This window comes from Triticum urartu, chromosome 6 (genome assembly GCF_003073215.2).
Source record: "Triticum urartu cultivar G1812 chromosome 6, Tu2.1, whole genome shotgun sequence".
In the NCBI taxonomy this organism is placed as follows: Eukaryota; Viridiplantae; Streptophyta; class Magnoliopsida; order Poales; family Poaceae; genus Triticum; species Triticum urartu.
The window spans coordinates 244,798,276-244,819,307 of NC_053027.1; positions in this window are offsets into that span (position 1 = coordinate 244,798,276).

The window sequence follows — 21,032 nt, forward strand, 5'->3', positions numbered from 1 at the left end:
CTCCGAACAGTATCACAGGTAATGTAACAGTGTAAAGTATATAGTATATGCCCGTGATCACCTCTCGAAGTGATCACGGCCCAGTAGTATAGCATGGCAGACGGACAAGAGTGTAGGGCCACTGATGGAACACTAGCATCCTATACTAAGCAGTAGGATAGCAGGTAAAGGTAACAACAGTAGTAGCAAGGACAGGCTATGCAGCAGTATAGGATTAACTGAAAGCAGTAACATGCTACACTACTCTAATGCAAGCAGTATAGAGAAGAATAGGCGATATCTGGTGATCAAGGGGGGGGGGGCTTGCCTGGTTGCTCAGACAAGGAGGGGTCGTCGGTGACGTAGTCGACCACAGGGGCATCAGCATTGTCACGGGGTCTACCAGAGAGAAGAGGGGGGAGAAAATAGTAAATACATAGCAAGCAAGTGCTTAACAGGACAACAGGCAAAGCTAGACGTGTTCTAACGCGGTATGAGGTGATACCGGTGAAGGGGGGAAACATCCGGGAAAGTATCCCCGGTGTTTTGAGTTTTCGGACAGATGAACCGGAGGGGAAAAGTTATAGGTTCGCTATGCTAGGGACGTGTGGCGGACGAACGGACTGCGTATCTGGATTCGTCTCGTCGTTCTGAGCAACTTTCATGTACAAAGTTTTTTCATCTGAGCTACGGTTTATTTTATATTAATTTTAAAAGATTAAAATCATTTTTAGCATTTATTTAATTATTTTAATCCAACATTATCCAGAACAGTGCACGCTGACGTCAGCATGACGTCAGCAGTCAACAGAGGCGTTGACTGGTCAACTGACATGTGGGTCCCGTTCGTCATTGACTGTTTAGTCTAATTAGGATTAACTAATCTAATTACTGTTTAATTAAACTAACTAGTTAATTAGATTAATTAAATAGGATTAATTAACTTAATTAATTCATTAATTTATTAATTAATTAATTTAATTACTATCTATTTATTTATTTTATAATCATTTTTTATATCCCCTTTTTTTACAAACGTTTTGGGGTGGGACCCCAAGGTCAGTGGCTCAGGGGGAAGCCTAGCGGGCGACGGCTAACGGGCCACGGGCACCAGCCCGTCTGGGCGCTGGCAGGGGCGTCGACCGCCGGAAGCTAGCACGGGAGGAGCTTTAGGCGCGGCAGCGGCAGCGAAGCAGCATGTCGGGCACGGGACGGCAGCGAGCGGGTGCAGCGACGGCTGGAGCGGCTGAGCGCGGGTCGTCCGGCGCGGCGCAGGAGCAGAGCGCCGGCGTAGGAGGGAGGCAGCAGCAGCGCGAACGCAGGCGGAGCGAGGTTGCGTCGTGCGGGTGCGTACGGGAGCTGCGGTGGCCGCCGCGGGCAGCGCCGACGCAGGTTGCAGGGGAGCACTGCTGGCGCGGCCGTGGGCGCGAACGACACGGGCGGGCGCCGAGCGCAGCAAGGACGTCGACTGCGGGGGCGCGACGCGACGGAGCTCGTCGGGGCAGTCGGGAGCGGCGAGCAGCGGAGGGAACGAGCACGGGGCGAGGGGAAGAGAGGAGGGGCGCGGCTCACCGGGACCTGCAAATGTGCGTACGCGGGCTCGGGGAGGAGGACGAGGACGAGAGGTCCGGTGAGGAGGCGGTCGAGGTGGCGTCCGACACGGTGCGGGGGGTGGCGACGCCGGCGAAGACGTGGGGCGGCTCCGGCGAGGTGGCGTCCCGGAGGAGGACGAAGACGTGGCGGGGCGGCGATGAGGCGGCAGTCCGGCAAGGTCGATTCGGCGAGGGGCGGCGGCGTCGGGGCGCCCTCGGGGGCGTGCGGCAGAGGGTGGGGAAGATATCCCGATCCAGATCGGGATCGGGAGAGGGGGAGAGTGGGGAATCGGGGGAGTGGGCTAGGGTTACGGTTGGGTAGTGGGAGGGTTATGGGGAAAGCAGGGAGAGGTGGGCCGGCCTGGTTCGGGAGGCCAGCTGGGACGATTGGCCCCATTGGGCCAGGGGGGTTGCTCTCTCTCCCTTTATTAGTTTTCTGTTTTTGTTTTTCCTTTTTATTTATCTTATATCTTTTCTGTTTTATCTTATTCCTCATTTTATTTTAGTTTGTTAAAGTACAAGAATGATCCCTAACTTAGTACTACCACTAAACCCACTACAATAAAAAGTTTAACACCTAAATAGAATAGTTTAACATTTTATTAATTATAAAAGGCATTTCAATAATTGTTTTGACTACTGTTTTATTCATTCTAGAGTATTTAAAGATTTTATATAAGTGTGGTTTCTCCATCATAATTATCCATGATTTATTTGAATCCACCCGAACATTTAGTTTTAATATTTGAAAACTTTTATTGTTTGCCTTTATTTTAAATTTGGATTTTGAACTGGGTTTCGAACTACGTGGGTTTAACCGAGGTGACGTGGCATCATTAGTGGAGATTCACTTTAGCTTAATTATCCGGGCGTCACAAATCTCCTCCACTACAAGAAATCTCGTCCCGAGATTTAGGAGGGGAGTAAGGGGCAGAGATTGGTTACGAAATTCTAACGGATCTTCTCGGTGTTGGTTGCTCTTCTCGAAGAGGTCAATCCAATATATTGATGCCTTCATACTTCTGCTTCAGGTCAAAATGATGAAGTCGTCATCCTGTCTTCGGGATCTTCATCGTACTTACAAAAAGGTAAGGGATAGCTCGGCTACGACAGAATGCTTAAGGGGTAATCGTCTGGGGTTTTCCCGTGAATGAACAGATGAGTATCTCTCGAGTTGAACAAATCGAGAGTAAGGTAAGAAGGTACAATAAGGAGTTTGAAGCGGATAGACAATCGTCGTTCCCTGAAACGATGTGTTGAAGGGGTTTAGAGCAATGTGAATAAGCAGTGCATCTGATACCAGAATAGATCAACAGAGAGGTGGCACATGAATTACATATGAAGTCAAGCGCGAGGAATAACTTTGACAATAGGTTGTACAGGAGAGTCAGGTTTCGATCCTGTGGAACTATGGGTTATGGGCCCACCATGTGGGTTAAAAGTATGAAGGGCGAGGACATCTTGCACGATCATGTGAGCAAGGCATGTCAGAGGATAGTCCGTCGGTTAAGTCGGCAACAACATCGGTACCAAGGGCGAGGGACGAAGAGAACCATTCTCCTGCTCGTTGAAATGAGGCGGACCAATAGGCAAAGTTCTCATCCATTGGTGGTTATCGAATGTCATCAACAATCGCGACAGGGTCTTGCGGACAGAGAGGTACAACGAGGTGTTTACATAAGCAGGGAAATATTACTGCTTATATATTATAGATCACAAGGAGGTTTAAACAAACCAATGGAAGGAAAATGTGATCATCAGATCAAACAGAACAGTGGAAAGGATAATGTGTTTGTCACATATACCAGGGGTATACCCTTCCCAAGGACAAGCAGAGCATGATATCCATGACAGTATATAATGTAGAAAACTCCTTAGGTAGGGGAGATAAATTTCATGACATTACCCGTACATCGGTGTTTGGATAATTGAGCAGGAAACATTTAGCATTGGTCTTCAAATGGTCTTGTTGAAAATTGAAGTACCATAGGCATGCTCCGAGAAAGCATTGACATGGTCATCAGGTGAAGATCAGACTTTGGAAACACAAAGGATCCATCAGGAATAACTTGTAGAATAAGTCTTACAATTTCGTCATGGAAGAATGGATAACCTTGCTGAAAAGGAATCTATAACAATATGGCCAATCGGCCAGGTGTGCTAGGCACGACACCACCTTACCGGGTCACATAAGACCAATGTTATAACTCTTGGAAATATGTTCCAACCATCATATCTGACCGAGATTCAGATCTGATTGGTGCCAAGATAACTCAGACTCAGGATGCCCGAGGAGAAAAGGTGCGACACAAATTGTCAAGATGACATTGTAAGATTCTCGGGAATTGAACTGTGGAAGCAAGTTCCGAATCATGAGTTCATTATTAAATCAAGGATAGAATGAGGTGGCTGATGAACTCAGCGACAATTCATCGAGATTTCCAAAAGATGGATTTCCACAATTATGTGAACAAGGAAATATCATTTGTCGGATCAATGATATAATGATGTATGCTCGAGGGAAACATGCTCAACTGAGCAATGATAGAAGGGTGCACCCAGGAATCTGGACTAGGTAGCACGATCAATGTTTGAATGATGATTCAATAAGCAATAGGATTCTAATGAAACTGTAGACCAATAACTTCAAAGCAATAGGGTTGCTAGAAGTTTAGAATTTACACATCACAGACCATTTGTCAGTATTCCGGTTAGAAACAACACGGAGACCAAGAAATGAACGCAAATGGCGAGAGATATTACTATACCAAGAATTCTCAAGAGGTGGTAAAATTACCACGACATTCTTGACACAAAAGGTGGTAATATTCCAAGGTAAAGAAGGACAAATGCTGGATAGCAAGGAACTCAAGGTATAACACAAAACATGAACAAGTTTGTGTTGGAGGGAAGGCAATAAAGTGGCCGATGATAACACAAATCGTCGGGGGCAAGGATGGTATTTCTCATCATGAATTCAGTTGATACCCTTGAAGAGCTCAGAATGCTGATGATTAAAATTAGCACGATAATGATGTATCCGTTCAGGCTAGGGCAGACATGGAGTATTAAACTTGTAAGCGATGAAGATCTCTAATCCTCGTTGAATCGCAGTGCAGACTCGATTCCGTTATCGGTGTCCTTGAGTGTTTCATAACTCAAGGCCCGTGAAAAATTGGAGTCCGTGAGAATGTAATACCTGATGAAGAACTCATAAGAGGTTATGCAGTTCCATGATAATCTCGAGATACTAGGGGGGTAATGCTCGACGACAGATCAAAGTAGAGATTGGACTAGGGTATTGCTCTGCAGAAGACAAATGCTTAAACTTGCACGAGAAATGTTATTTAAAGGAGAACATGGTCAGAACCACGATTGCAAAAGGCCAGATCCCAGAGATAAGATGAACTTATACCAAGGGAATAATTAATTTAAGAAAAGCTTTAATGATAAGATCTACATCGTGTCCATGGGCATGAACACAAAGTTCAAGGTCGACTCCCACTTCTTCAATATATAACCTTCCATTCACTTTTCGCTTTGATAAAGGCATTAGTGTTGAAAGTTTTATCTGGTGAAATACCAGATGAGTATGACTCGTGAAAACTTCCAAGTTCACACATATAAAGGAAGGCATAGGTTCAACCCGTCAGGGTATCGTGGAAACATATAACACAAGCTTCAATAGTAAATACGACCAGCTCGAAAGCAGAGCATGGTTGGCCAAGCAGATGATACCATTTACCAAGGGCATTATGTATCAGGTAAAGAACTCACAATAATTTTGGTTGTGAAGGACATTGTCGGATAATAACCCGGCAATGGGTATGGCGATCCACAACGGGGCTGATGTGAGTATCGGTACTCAATCAAAGGAAGAAGGAATGCCATGGCATCGGGTTATAGAAACAACTGACTAATTCAAAGCTTAATGCAAAGAAACTTTATGATCTCCAAATCAAGGGATCATAAGCAATCGTTCTGATCGAAAATGAATAAGTTCAACAGACTTGGAAGCACAAATGATCAAGGCATTGATTGGTCAAGAACCAGCTCATATCCAAATGACGTTTGAGCCAGAAGGATGAATCCTAGGATTCGACTGAGGAATGCGAGCATCCTCAACATATTGAATCAACAGACTTAAAATGATAAAGACAAGGGAGGCCAATAAGATTACGAAACTTATGGGATTAACCATAATGCAAGCAAGCAAGAATTTCAAGAGCAATAGGCTACTCGGGATTTTCGGAAGATCAAATGATATTTTGATGTCTTTGGCGAAACACCTGAACAACTGGGAATGAGCGGATACTCGATAAGTGCGAGAATTATCCGTAGGGGTATTCAGGTGACAAAGAACAGCAAGGCAGTAAGCTCAAAGGATTCTCGAAAATACGACGAGTATTTCGGGGTATCTTGTAATAACAAGACCAACTAGGGATGTATGTAAGCATAACAACTGCAAGTATTTATCCATAAGGGTTGACGGTGGAAGGGGAATTGTAAACGCGATGAACACAAGTTCTCGGGTTAACATCGGTGAGTATCTTCAGGGTCTTCACGTGCAGCAGACGATCATCAGTAATAAGGGGCTCTCCGGGTGAAAGTGATAACGTGATCCTAATGTTAGATTTAGCAAAATTCATTTAACCCGAATAGAAGAGAGTTCAGAGTCCCAGAGTAAGGATCGAGGAGTAAAAGATCCTAATACCCCCCAGATGGCGACGTGGGCCCGTAAGCCGCACAACCATGTTAGTAAAAGTTTTTCAATGACTAGACTCGACTTCGGCCAAGGAGTTGGAAAGGGGGATTCCTACAGGCAGTCAGCTCTGATACCAACTTGTGACGCCCCCGATTTAATCGTACACTAATCATACACGCAAACGTGTACGATCAAGATCAGGGACTCACGGGAAGATATCACAACACAACTCTACAAATAAAATAAGTCATACAAGCATCATATTACAAGCCAGGGGCCTCGAGGGCTCGAATACAAGAGCTCGATCATAGACGAGTCAGCGAAAGCAACAATATCTGCGTACAGACATAAGTTAAACAAGTTTGCCTTAAGAAGGCTAGCACAAACTGGGATACAGATCGGAAGAGGCGCAGGCCTCCTGCCTGGGATCCTCCTAAACTACTCCTGGTCGTCGTCAGCGGGCAGCACGTAGTAGTAGGCACCTCCGGTGTAGTAGGAGTCGTCGTCGACGGTGGCGTCTGGATCCTGGGCTCCAAAATCTGGTTGCGACAACCAGGTAGAAGGGATAGGGGGAAAAGAGGGAGAAAGCAACCGTGAGTACTCATCCAAAGTACTCGCAAGCAAGGAGCTATACTACATATGCATGGATATATGTGTAAAGGGCCATATCAGTGGACTGAACTGCAGAATGCCAGAATAAGAGGGGGATAGCTAATCCTATCGAAGACTACGCTTCTGGCAGCCTCCGTCTTGCAGCATATAGAAGAGAGTAGACTGAAGTCCTCCTGGTAACATCGCATAGCATAATCCTACCCTGCGATCCCCTCCTCGTTGCCCTGTTAGAGAGCGATCACCGGGTTGTATCTGGCACTTGGAAGGGTGTGTTTTATTAAGTATCCGGTTCTAGTTGTCATAAGGTTAAGGTACAACTCCGGGTCGTCCTTTTACCGAGGGACACGGCTATTCGAATAGATAAACTTCCCTGCAGGGGTGCACCACATTCCCCAATACGCTTGATCCCATTTGGCCGGACACACTTTCCTGGGTCATGCCCGGCCGCGGAAGATCAACATGTCGCAGCCCCACCTAGGCACAACAGAGAGGTCAGCACGCCGGTCTAAACCTAAGCGCACAGGGGTCTGGGCCCATCGCCCATAGCACACCTGCACGTTGCAAACGCGGCCGAAAGCAGATCTAGCCCCCTTAATACAAGCGCGAGCTTACGATCCAATGCGGCGCGTCAGCATCAGCATCGGTGACGTAGTCGACCACAGGGGCATCAGCATCGTCACGGGGTCTACCGGAGAGAAGAGGGGGGATAAAACAGTAAATACATAGCAAGCAAGTGCTTAACAGGACAACAGGCAAAGCTAGACATGTTCTAACGCGGTATGAGGTGATACCGGTGAAGGGGGGAAACATCCGGGAAAGTATCCCCGGTGTTTCGAGTGTTCGGACAAATGAACCGGAGGGGAAAAGTTATAGGTTTGCTATGCTAGGGACGTGTGGCGGACGAACGGACTGCGTATCTGGATTCGTCTCGTCGTTCTGAGCAACTTTCATGTACAAAGTTTTTTCATCTGAGCTACGGTTTATTTTATATTAATTTTAAAAGATTAAAATCATTTTTAGCATTTATTTAATTATTTTAATCCAAGATTATCCAGAACAGTGCATGCTGACGTCAGCATGACGTCAGCAGTCAACAGAGGCGTTGACTGGTCAACTGACGTGTGGGTCCCGTTCGTCATTGACTGTTTAGTCTAATTAGGATTAACTAATCTAATTACTGTTTAATTAAACAAACTAGTTAATTAGATTAATTAAATAGGATTAATTAACTTAATTAATTCATTAATTTATTAATTAATTTAATTTAATTTAATTACTATCTATTTATTTATTTTATAATCATTTTTTATATCCCCCTTTTTTTTACAAACGTTTTGGGGTGGGACCCCAATGTCAGTGGCTCAGGGGGAAGCCTAGCGGGCGACGGCTAACGGGCCACGGGCACCAGCCCGTCTGGGCGCTGGCAGGGGCGTCGACCGCCGGAAGCTAGCATGGGAGGAGCTTCAGGCGCGGCAGCGGCAGCGAAGCAGCAGGTCGGGCACGGGACGGCAGCGAGCGGGTGCAGCGGCGGCTGGAGCGGCTGAGCGCGGGTCGTCCGGCGCGGCGCAGGAGCAGAGCGCCGGAGTAGGAGGGAGGCAGCAGCAGCGCGAACGCAGGCGGGGCGAGGTTGCGTCGTGCGGGTGCGTACGGGAGCTGCGGTGGCCGCCGCGGGCAGCGCCGACGCAGGTTGCAGGGGAGCGCGGCTGGCGTGGCCGTGGGCGCGAACGACACGGGCGGGCGCCGAGCGCGGCAAGGACATCGACTGCGGGGGTGCGACGCGACGGAGCTCGTCGGGGCAGTCGGGAGCGGCGAGCAGCGGAGGGAACGAGCACGGGGCGAGGGGAAGAGAGGAGGGGCGCGGCTCACCGGGCCCTGCAGATGTGCGTACGCGGGCTCGGGGAGGAGGACGAGGACGCGAGGTCCGATGAGGAGGCGGTCGAGGTGGCATCCGACACGGTGCGGGGGGTGGCGACGCTGGCGAAGACGTGGGGCGGCTCCGGCGAGGTGGCGTCCCGGAGGAGGACGAAGACGTGGGGCGGCTCCGGCGAGGTGGCGTCCCGGAGGAGGACGAAGACGTGGCGGGGCGGCGATGAGGCGGCAGTCCGGCAAGGTCGATTCGGCGAGGGGCGGCAGCGTCGGGGCGCCCTCGGGGGCGTGCGGCAGAGGGTGGGGAAGATATCCCGATCCAGATCGGGATCGGGAGAGGGGGAGAGTGGGGAATCGGGGGAGTGGGCTAGGGTTACGGTTGGGTAGTGGGAGGGTTATGGGGGAAGCAGGGAGAGGTGGGCCGGCCTGGTTCGGGAGGCTAGCTGGGCCGATTGGCCCCATTGGGCCAGGGGGGTTGCTCTCTCTCCCTTTATTAGTTTTCTGTTTTTGTTTTTCCTTTTTATTTATCTTATATCTTTTCTGTTTTATCTTATTCCTCATTTTATTTTAGTTTGTTAAAGTACAAGAATGATCCCTAACTTAGTACTACCACTAAACCCAGTGCAATAAAAAGTTTAACACCTAAATAGAATAGTTTAACATTTTATTAATTATAAAAGGCATTTCAATAATTGTTTGACTACTGTTTTATTCATTCTAGAGTATTTAAAGATTTTATATAAGTGTGGTTTCTCCATCATAATTATCCATGATTTATTTGAATCCACCCGAACATTAGTTTTAATATTTGAAAACTTTTATTGTTTGCCTTTATTTTAAATTTGGATTTTGAACTGGGTTTCGAACTACGCGGGTTTAACCGAGGTGACGTGGCATCATTAGTGGAGATTCACTGTAGCTTAATTATCCGGGCATCACATCGTAGCATAGGCATAGCAAAAGAGCGAGCAACTAGCAAGCAAAGATAGAAGTGATTTCGAGGGTATGGTCATCTTGCCTGAAATCCCGCAAGGAAGAAGAACGAGTGCATGAAGAAGACAAACGGACGTAGTCGAAAGGGTCCTCATGAACACGACGTTATCGGAACCAACCCGGAGAAGCAACACCAGAAAGAAGCACACAACATAGTAAACAACCAACACATGAAAATGCTATGATATGCGGGATGCGGTATGCGGTGCATATGCATGATTTGGAAAGAAATGATTGAACCTGGCCTCAATTTGAAAATCCAAGAGTTCCACTGGAAAGAGGAGTTGATTTCGGTTGAAATCGATATAAAGATCACCGGAATCGGATGCACAGTTTGGAAATGGCAAGCAAAACAAATATGGCACCGGTCTGCGATAAACAACAAGTAGCCATCTAAATGCATCAAGATAAATGTGCTACAACACTCAAACATGGGAACAAAATACATGGAAGAGATCCACTCATGAAGCTTGCCAAAAGATGAACACTGAGCTACGGCTAATTCATCCATTAACAGGTTCAAACAAGCATGGCAAAAGTGCAAAAGATAACAGGTTTCAGACTTAGAGAAATAACAACATGACAGGAATTTATCATCAGGAAGCAATGTTTAGAGCATGATAACTACATGCTACAGGAACATATCATGGCAAATCAAGGCATGGCATGAAGCTACTCTAAGCATATAAAAAAAGTCCCTTAGTGACCATGAGCCAAAAGTGATCAGAGAATACAATTGCAAGCATGTGAACATAGCAAAAACATAATCAGATTCGGACTTAGTGAAAAACTGGAGCATAGCTAAACAGTTAACAAGTAGGCATGTTTACGAGCTTGATGCACTCACTACAAAGCATGGAATGAAAAACTAAGCATACACCCAGCAATAAGACATCGCATAGAAGCTAGACATGGCAAGAACAACAACATAGCATGCACGGGTCAATAGCAACATCCTCGGCCAAATCGCTAAACATGTCAACAATCTGCCAGGATCATTTTATAGCAAAAGTAGAGCTCGATTGACTAAAGCTAGGGTGCTCCATAAATGCAAACAAAGACATGGATGGATAAAGCACCATCATGTTAACAAAACATCCTTACTGGTCATCCTCAAAATAGGCACGGATCACTAGGAAACAACATTAACATATGGCATAACAACAAAATCAGGACAAGGACTTAGTGAAATTGTAAGTCCCTGAAATCAGCATCAACGATTACGCTATTTTGCATGCTTGTGCTAGTCACCACAAAGATCACAAAAATACATGGCATACACCCCTGTAAAGATGGCATGGCATTCTACAAAACACATGTAGAGCTCAGGATCATAGCATGCACACATTAATCATGGCAAAAATGACAAAAGGCCATTTGCTGAAACAGAACTGAAATATTCCTCACATAGCCCTCTTCCAACAGCATTTCGGGCATCAAGATGAGCTCAAATGAAAATGATGCAATGAGATGAAATAATGTACTCGTCGAGACAAACATTTTGATATGGTACACGCACAAATCGAAACCACGGATGCAAAGTTATGATGCGATGAAGAAAGGCAAAAATTACTGAGATTAGGGCAAAAATTCAACCCTAGTTCATCCAGATCTGGATCCGGGGAACAAACTTCGAGGTTTATCGGATTCCCGCCGGAGTTGACGAAGAGGAGGCCCGAGCTCACCGGAGAGACGCCGGGGCGGCGCGGGCGAAGAGATTGGGCGGCGGCGAGGCGCTGCGGGAGGCGACGGAGGTCGACGCCTCGGCACGGGGCGACGACCGGCTGTGGGCGCGGCCGAGAGGGGCGGCGGCCGGCGGCGTGCGAACTCCGGCGATGGCCAGAGCACGCGGCGGCGGGGCAGGGCGCGCAGCGACTCGGGCAGCGCGGTGCCCTCAGGCGGCGGTGGCGAGGAGACGGGCCGCGGAGGCCGGCCCCAGGCCCGGGCGGGCCTGGCGCGGTGGTGGCGGGGCAGGTGACGTGGCAGCGCGCCATTGGTCGGAGTGACGCATCCGGCGGACATGTCCGGTGCGGGATGGACGTGTCCGGCGGCGCGAGGAGGGAGATGGCTAGGGTTTGGACTGCGCGAAAATTCGGGGGGAGCCACATATATATAGGTAGAGGGAGCTAGGAGAGTCCAAATGAGGTGCGGTTTTCGGCCACGCGATCGTGATCGAACGACCAAGATGATGGAAGAGGTTTAGGTGGGTTTTGGGCCACTTTGGAGAGGTGTTGGGCTGCAACACACACGAGGCCTTTTCGGTCCCTCGGTTAACCGTTGGAGTATCAAATGAAGTCCAAATGGGACGAAACTTGACAAGCGGTCTACCGGTAGTAAACCAAGGCCGCATGACAAGTCTCGGTCCAATCCAAAAACGTTTAACACCCGCACACGAAAAGAGGTAGAAAGGGACACCGGGTGACATAGAAGCACCGGATTACAAAACGGACAACTGGGAAAATGCTCGGATGCATGAGACGAACATGTATGCAAATGAAGTGCACATGATGACATGATATGCAAAGCATGACACGCAAGCAATGACAAGGCAACAACAGAGAATAACTGGAAGACACCTAGCACATCGGTCTCGGGGCATTACAAAACTCCACCACTACGAGAGTATCTCGTCCCGAGATCTAGAATGGCACCGGAGGGGAAAAGGAAAAGAAAGAGGAGAGGTAAAACTAAATTGCTTCTTTGACAAACGAATGAAACCAAAGAACCTTGCGAGGTTGAGCAAATTGAAAGAAAGAAATACAACGAAGATGAACGAAGTTGAAAGCACTCCGTTAGGAAAGAGGAACAAGGAAGAACAAATTCGGGTAGCGCTCCGGTTCACAAGAGATGCAAGACTTGATAAGGCGAAAAGAACTTGAGAAAAAGGGCACAACACTCCGGTTAAATGGATAGGCATGACAAGAACAAGATCCTAACAAGAACAAGAAGAAGGTTTGAAGAGAGAAGCAACACAATGCCTCCGGAACAAAAGTAAGAATGGAATGGAATGAACGAAGGGAAACACGATCTTGAGAGAGCACGCTTACTACAAATGCTAGAACGGAGTTGTTGGAAAACCAACAATGAAAAGAACAAGGTTGTAGTGGACTTATGGAAAACATCTTGAAATTATGAGGTGAAATTCTGCCACTAACGAAAACGATACGTTGGATTGATAAGACCAAGAAGACGAGGAACTTGTTTCACCGGGAGGATCAATGAAGAACTTGGGTCATTTATAAGCACCATAAAAGCAACAATCCTTAAGGAAAGCTTTAGGTGAAACATGACACAAGATAACTCCAGCTAAGAGATTGATGGATTTAAAATATCTCATTCTTAACAACCTGTGAATCATGAAACATGAACTCAAATAATCAAGAATGACATAATACCACCTCCAATGATATGGAAGAAAGAATTGCACTCCGGATAGCAAGATGAAGAATTCTTGAGCTCCTCTGAAAAGAATTTTGATGAACGCTTGGAGAAGGAAATAAATCCTTGATGAACCATCATGTAGAACCTCCATGAAGAACTCTGTTAAACAAAAGAATGATCGAACGAAAGGAAAGGGAAGTTGAAAACACAAGGTGAATCGTTGTAATGATTTAAATGAATCTCTGTGGTGACATAATTGAAAAAGGTTGGAACTCCGGGAAAAAGAGAAGATGAAAACAATTGAAATCAGGAATTTGATGAGCCTCCGGAATAGGGAATTAATCACTTGGATGAACAAGAATAAGAATTACGTTATGCGTATCCTTCACCAATTAAATTGATGACAATCAACGGATTTGACATATTACTTATTCTCATAGAAAAGATTAAGAGAGATATAACATAAACTTGGGAAGGTCTTCAATGAACCACCGATATGATTGGAATGACGAATGAATTGATATGGTAACAGTGGCAGAGAATCCTGGAAGAACCACCATAAGAATTGAACAACGAATGAAGTAAAAGGATGAATCAATGGTAAGAATTAGCAAATGAACGAACATACATGAGAGAGTTAAGATACAATAGAACGAAGATATCATGAACTGATTAGAGAATATTGAATGATGCACCGGAAATATTTGGAGAATGATAGCTGAAAGCTGAGAATGAATACGTCTTAGATGATGGGCTCCGGAGAATCAAACTGAAAAGACTCCTGACTTGCTCCGGATGGGTGAAAAGAATTTTGACAATCAAAACAATTATGAGAGGATGGGCCTTGAACTAGAACCACGAATCTTGAAGAGAAAGGAGCAAGATTTAGAGAAAAAAAAATCTTCTTCGGTCTTCAAATGCAGAGAATGATGATGAGAAACACCACCATGAATTGTTGATGCCCTCCGGAATGAAAAAATAGAAAAGGTTGAGCCAATGATGAAAGAATTTGGAAGATCTTGGAGAAGACATTTGACTGATGATAATTCGTTCTTACGTCAAAGTTCGAAAAGAATTTGGGATAACTCCGGAAAGAATAGAAGAGTCAGGTAAGATCCAGGTAAAAGACCTGTGGGTTAGGGCCCACTCAAAAGATACACCGTAGAACGATTTCTAGAAAAGGAGATTGCACTGGTTGAATTAAATGGCTAGAATGAGATAACAACCTCGAAATAGGTTGAACGGATCTTGAATGACAAGACGAGCCTTTTGAGATAGCTTGAGCACGCCGTAACAAATGAATAGCGAGAAGTGAATTATTATGAGGTGCACCAGTATGAGAAGGCATTTGAAACGAGGAAAGGAATATGATCAATACCAAAAGCTTGATTTGAATCCACCGGAGGAGAAAAAGAATGAAGGATCATGAACTTGTAGAGCATCTTCATGATAATCACCGGATAAGAATATTAACGGAAAAGAATGGAGAGGCTTCCCATCAATAAAAGGATACTTGAATAAGAAATCTGAGTCTTTGAAGAAAAAAACAAGGGAGGGAGGGTGGGAGGGAGGGACAACAAAGACAACTTGGGACGGATGAAACGAACACCGTTGAGAAGACTTGAGTTGATCTTGCGGATGTTGAAATGATTGGATCCACTTGATGAGGAGCACGTCGGTTGAAAAGGATTGACATGACAATCTCAATTATCATGAAGGATTAGTATTCACATGAGAACACCGCTTAGGAAAGGTATGGAATCAACATTTGACTTCAAAGCAACTCGAATACCACAACTCAAAACAAAACAAAGAATTGGCTTGCAGAATAAGCCGGAACAAACATATGATAGAGATTTCGTCTGAAGTTTTCATGGTGAGCCCTACACGGGCTCGATCGTACAGCACCATCATGTACAGGGCAGTGCACATGACATACGAAGCATCCCCGAGTCGGCATAGCCAAGGACTCCTTAAGACACAACGAGACCACTGTAAAACCAACCGTGGATAGGCGGACCACTAGACGTCGAACCCCAATTTCATATCATACATCTGTCGGAAAGATATCCTAAGAGCTACTTGAATTCCCACTTATAAACTCCCGAAATTTTCCGGTTATGCAATCAGGTGTTGGGGATACAGGGGAAGCATAATATCTCACCCAAAACTAGCAAATCCTACATCCAACTGTATCCATCCTTCAACACATAACCAAGAAACCTTCAGAAATCGTTTACCTCAACCTTCGAAAAGCATCCGTTATACGAGTTATGGCAATACTCCCGAACTCCCGCCCCAGTACTGGGTGGCGTCGAGGTTATCTCACCAACAACTGCATAAAAGAGATTTTCGATGTCGGCGAAACTAAACTCAGGTATTCCAGAACTGCAACGATAAAATTGTGACGACAACACCTCGGAGCTCAACTCCCCGGGACACTGCCACAATTCCTAAATGTCAGGAGGCACCAAGAACAATGTTCTCGTCACAAAACCATCGGAATGGTTCCAAGATACCCGCGTGATCCTAAAAAAATTTAGTGAAATTTGAGAAGAGAAGAGTCAAAACTCTACGTCAGGATGCCTCACCAGAGCGACAAAGGGACTGAGGAGTAAAAATAATTCCTAACTCTCCGATATATATAATCCTAAATGACTCAAAACATTTTTCTAGACTCAACAACGCCAGCGATTCGATCAAGCAGGGGGCTCCTAAGGTCGGGGAAGGCTCTGATTACCATCTTGTAACGCCCTCGATGCGGCTATATCTCCCACGTGTCGAAGCACGACTTAGATGCATAACCGCATTCAAAGCAATGTTGCAAGTGAGGTAATCTTCACACAACCCATGTAATATATAAGGGAAAGAGATACATAGTTAGCTTACAATCGCCACTTCACACAATTATATGAATAAAGCATTACATTCATCCAAATACACTCAAGGTCCGAGTACGGAACCAAAAGTAAAAGAAGACTACCCCAAATGCTACACAGATCCCCGATCGTCCCAACGAGGCTCCACTACTGATCAACTAGGACGAAACAACACAAAGGACAAGATCTTCATCGAGCTCCTCCTTGAGCTTGGTTGCGTCACCTGCACGATATCATCGGCACCTGCAAACTGGTTTTGGAAGTATCTGTGAGTCACGGGGACTCAGCAATCTCACACCCTCGCGATCAAGACTATTTAAGCTTATGGGTAAGGTAAAGGTATGAGGTGGAGCTGCAGCAAGCGACTAGCATATATGGTGGCTAACATACGCAAATGAGAGCGAGAAGAGAAGGCAAATCACGAGCGAGAAACTATGATCAAGAAGTGATCCAAGACTACTTACGTCAAGCATAACTCCAACACCGTGTTCACTTCCCGGACTCCGCCGAAAAGGGACCATCACGGTTACACACGCGGTTGAGGTATTTTAATTAAGGTCAACTTCAGGTTTTTCTACAACCGGACGTTAACAAATTCCCATCTGCCCATAACCACGGGCACGGCTTTCGAAAGTTCAAATCCCTGCAGGGGTGTCCCAACTTAGCCCATCACAAGCTCTCATGGTCAACGAATGATATTCCTTCTCCCAAGACAAGCCGATCAGACTCGGCATCCCGGTTACAAGACATCCTCGACAATGGTAAAACAAGTCCAGCAAGACTGCCCGATGCGCCGACATCCTGATGGGAGCTGCACATATCTCGTTCTCAGGGCAACACCGGATGAACACTACGTACAGCTAAAACCATCCCTCAAGTTTCCTCGAGGTGGTGCCGCAAGTGGCTCTGTTTCGGACCAACACTTTGACAAGCACTGGCCCGGGGGGGGGGGGTTAAAATAAAGATGACCCTTGGGCTGGCCTAACCCAAGGGAAAAAGAGGCTAGGTGGCGAATGGTAAAACCAAGGTTGGGCCTTGCTGGAGGAGTTTTATTCAAGGCGAACTGTCAAGGGGTTCCCATTATAACCCAACCGTGAGGAACGCAAAATCCGGAACATAACACCGATATGACGGAAACTAGGGCGGCAAGAGTGGAACAAAACACCAGGCATAAGGCCGAGCCTTCCACCCTTTACCAAGTATATAGATGCATTAATTAAAATAAGAGATATTGTGATATCCCAACAAATATATCCATGTTCCAACATGGAACAAACTCCAATCTTCACCTGCAACTAACAACGCTATAAGATGGGCTGAGCAAAGCGGTAACATAGCCAAACAACGGTTTGCTAGGACAAGGTGGGTTAGAGGCTTGGCTCAACAATATGGGAGGCATGATAAGTGTAAGGGCATTTTTATCCCTAAGTGTTTTGGTGATTGATGACAACGCATTTGCGGACTAATCGTGTGCCTTGAGTATTCCAGACACTTCATTGCTAGGCACAAGACGATTGGGTGCCCCTCGAAGACTGATGAAGACGTCTTTTCTACGTTTCTTTTTGGTGGATTTGAGTCGTAGGAAAGCCATACTATTAAGAGGGGGTCCGCGTTGGAAAGGTTTGGGTGGAATCATCACGTACACGTCTCCTTCTTGTCCCCTCCTTTTTCCTTGGAGCTTCCTCCGTCTTCTTGCCTCCCTTGTCTGGCTGCTGTTGTTGGTTGCGGTAGTACTGCTCCCAGGACAATGGTAGTACCGTAGGCATCCGCGGTAGTACCGTGCGGTGGCGCGGTAGTACCGCGGGTGCCCACGGTAGTACCGCTTTCGCCGAGCGGTAGTACCGCGCTATGCAGTCAGGCAGTAGTACCGCCCCTCGGCAGTACTACTGTGTCGGGTTTTTGCTACTTCCGTTTCTTTGCGGAAGTAGGCACGGAAGTTTCCCTTCCCCCTTGGCTGGGATTTTTGCCTCGCGATAGTACCGCATGGGGGGCGCGGTAGTACCGCGCGCGCGGAAGTACCGCCCCCAGCTCCTGCGCATCTGTTTATCTTTTCTGTTGCTGGGGTTGCGGCAGTACCGTGGGTCGGTACGGTAGTATCGCACAGCCGTGCGGTTGTACCGCTTGGTTGCAAGCAGTAGTACCGCGCGGCCTTGCGGTAGTACCGCTGGCCAGGCGCGGTAGTACCGCTGGCCGCGGGCTGGTTGGTGGGTAAATAAGATATATCGTGATATCCCAACAAGTAACCAATGTTCCAACAAGGAACGAACTCCATGTTCCAACAAGGAACAAACTTCAATCTTCACCTGCAACTAACAACGCTATAAGAGGGGCTGAGCAAAGCGGTAACATAGCCAAACAATGGTTTGCTAGGACAAGGTGGGTTAGAGGCTTGGCTCAACAATATGGGAGGCATGATAAGCAAGTGGTAGGTATCGTAGCATAGGCATAGCAAAAGAGCGAGCAACTAGCAAGCAAAGATAGAAGTGATTTCGAGGGTATGGTCATCTTGCCTGAAACGCAAGGAAGAAGAACGAGTCCATGAAGAAGACAAACGGACGTAGTCGAAAGGGTCCTCATGAACGCGACGTTATCAGAACCAACCCGAAGAAGCAACATCGGAAAGAAGCACACAACATAGTAAACAACCAACACACGAACATGGTATGATATGCGGGATGCGGTATGCGGTGCATATGCATGATTTGAAAAGGAATGATTGAACCTGGTCCAAGAGTTCCACTAGAAAGAGGAGTTGATTTCGGTTGAAATCGATATAAAGATCACCGGAATCGGATGCACGGTTTGGAAATGGCAAGCAAAACAAATATGGCACTGGTCTGCGATAAACAGCAAGTAGCCATCTAAATGCATCAAGATAAATGTGCTACAGCACTCAAACATGGCAACAAAATACATGGCAGAGATCCACTCATGAAGCTTGCCAAAATATTAACACTGAGCTACGGCTAATTCATCCATTAACAGGTTCAAACAAGCATGGCAAAAATGCAAAAGATAACAGGTTTCAGACTTAGAGAAATAACAACATGACAGGAATTTATCATCAGGAAGCAATGTTTAGAGCATGATAACTACATGCTACAGGAACATATCATGGCAAAGCAAGGCATGGCATGAAGTTACTCTAAGCATATAACAAAAGTCCCTTCGTGACCATGAGCCAAAAGGGATCAGAGAATACAATTGCAAGCATGTGAACAAAGCAAAAACATAATCAGATTCAGACTTAGCATAGCAAAACAGTTAACAAGTAGCCATGTTTACGAGCTCGATGCACTCACTAAAAAGCATGGAATGACAAACTAAGCATACACCCAGCAAGAAGACATGTCATAGAAGCTATACATGGCAAGAACAACAACATAGCATGCACGGATCAATAGCAACATCATCGGCAAAATCGCTAAACATGTCAACAATCTGCCAGGATCATTTTATAGCAAAAGTAGAGCTCGACTGACTCAAGCTAGGGTGCTCCATAAATGCAAAAAAAGACATGGATGGATAGAGAACCACAATGTTAACAAAACATCCTTACTGATCATCCTCAAAATAGGCACGGATCACTAGGAAACAACATGAACATATGGCATAACAACAAAATCAGGACAAGGACTTGGTGAAATTGTAAGTCCCTGAAATCAGCATCAACGATTACGCTACTTTGCATGCTTGTGCTAGTCACCACAAAGATCACAAAAATACATGGCATACACCCCTGTAAAGATGGCATGGCATTCTACAAAACACATGTAGAGCTCAGGATCATAGCATGCACACATTAATCATGGCAAAAATGACAAAAGGCCATTTGCTGAAGCAGAACTGAAATATTTCTCACATAGCCCTCTTCCAACAGCATTTCGGGCATTAAGATGAGCTCAAATGAAAATGACGCAATGAGTTGAAATAATGTACTCGTCGAGACGAACATTTTGATATGGTACACACACAAATCGAAACCACGGATGCAAAGTTATGATGCGATGAAGAAAGGCAAAAATTACTGAGATTAGGGCAAAAAGTCAACCCTAGTTCATCCAGATCTGGATCCGGGGAACAGACTTCGAGGTTTATCGGATTCCCACCGGAGTTGACGAAGAGGAGGCCCGAGCTCATCGGAGAGACGTCGGGGCGGCGCGGGCGAAGAGCTTGGGCGGCGGCGAGGCGCTGCGGGAGGCGGCGGAGGTCGACGCCTCGATGCGGGGCGACGGCCGGCTGCGGGCGCGGCCGAGAGGGGCAGCGGCCGACGGCGTGCGAAACTCAGGCGATGGCCGGAGCACGCGGCGGCGGGGCAGGGCGCGCAGCGACTCGGGCAGCTCGGTGCCCTCGGGCGGCGGCCACGGGGAGACGGGCCGCGGGGGCCGGCCCCGGGCCCGGGCGGGCCTGGCGCAGTGGTGGCGGGGCAGGTGATGTGGCAGCGCGCCATTGGTCGGAGTGACGCGTCCGGCGGACATGTCCGGTGCGGGATGGACGTGTCCGGCGGCGCGATGAGGGAGATGGCTAGGGTTTGGACTGCGCGAAAATTCGGGGAGAGCCACATATATATAGGTAGAGGGAGCTAGGAGAGTCCAAATGAGGTGCGGTTTTCGGCCACGCGATCGTGATCGAACGACCGAGATGATGGAAGAGGTTTAGGTGGGTTTTGGGCCACTTTGGAGAGGTGTTGGGCTGCAACACACACGAGGCCTTCTCGGTCCCTCGGTTAACCGCTGGAGTATCAAACGAAGTCCAAATGGCACAAAACTTGACAAGCGGTCTACCGGTAGTAAACCAAGGCCACATGACAAGTCTCGGTCCAATCCGAAAACGTTTAACACCCACACACGAAAAGAGGTAGAAAGGGACACCGGGTGACATAGAAGCGCTGGATTGCAAAACGGACAAGGGGGAAAATGCTCGGATGCATGAGATGAACTTGTATGCAAATGAAATGCACATGATGACATGATATGCAAAGCATGACACACAAGCAATGACAGGGCAACAACAACAACGAATAAC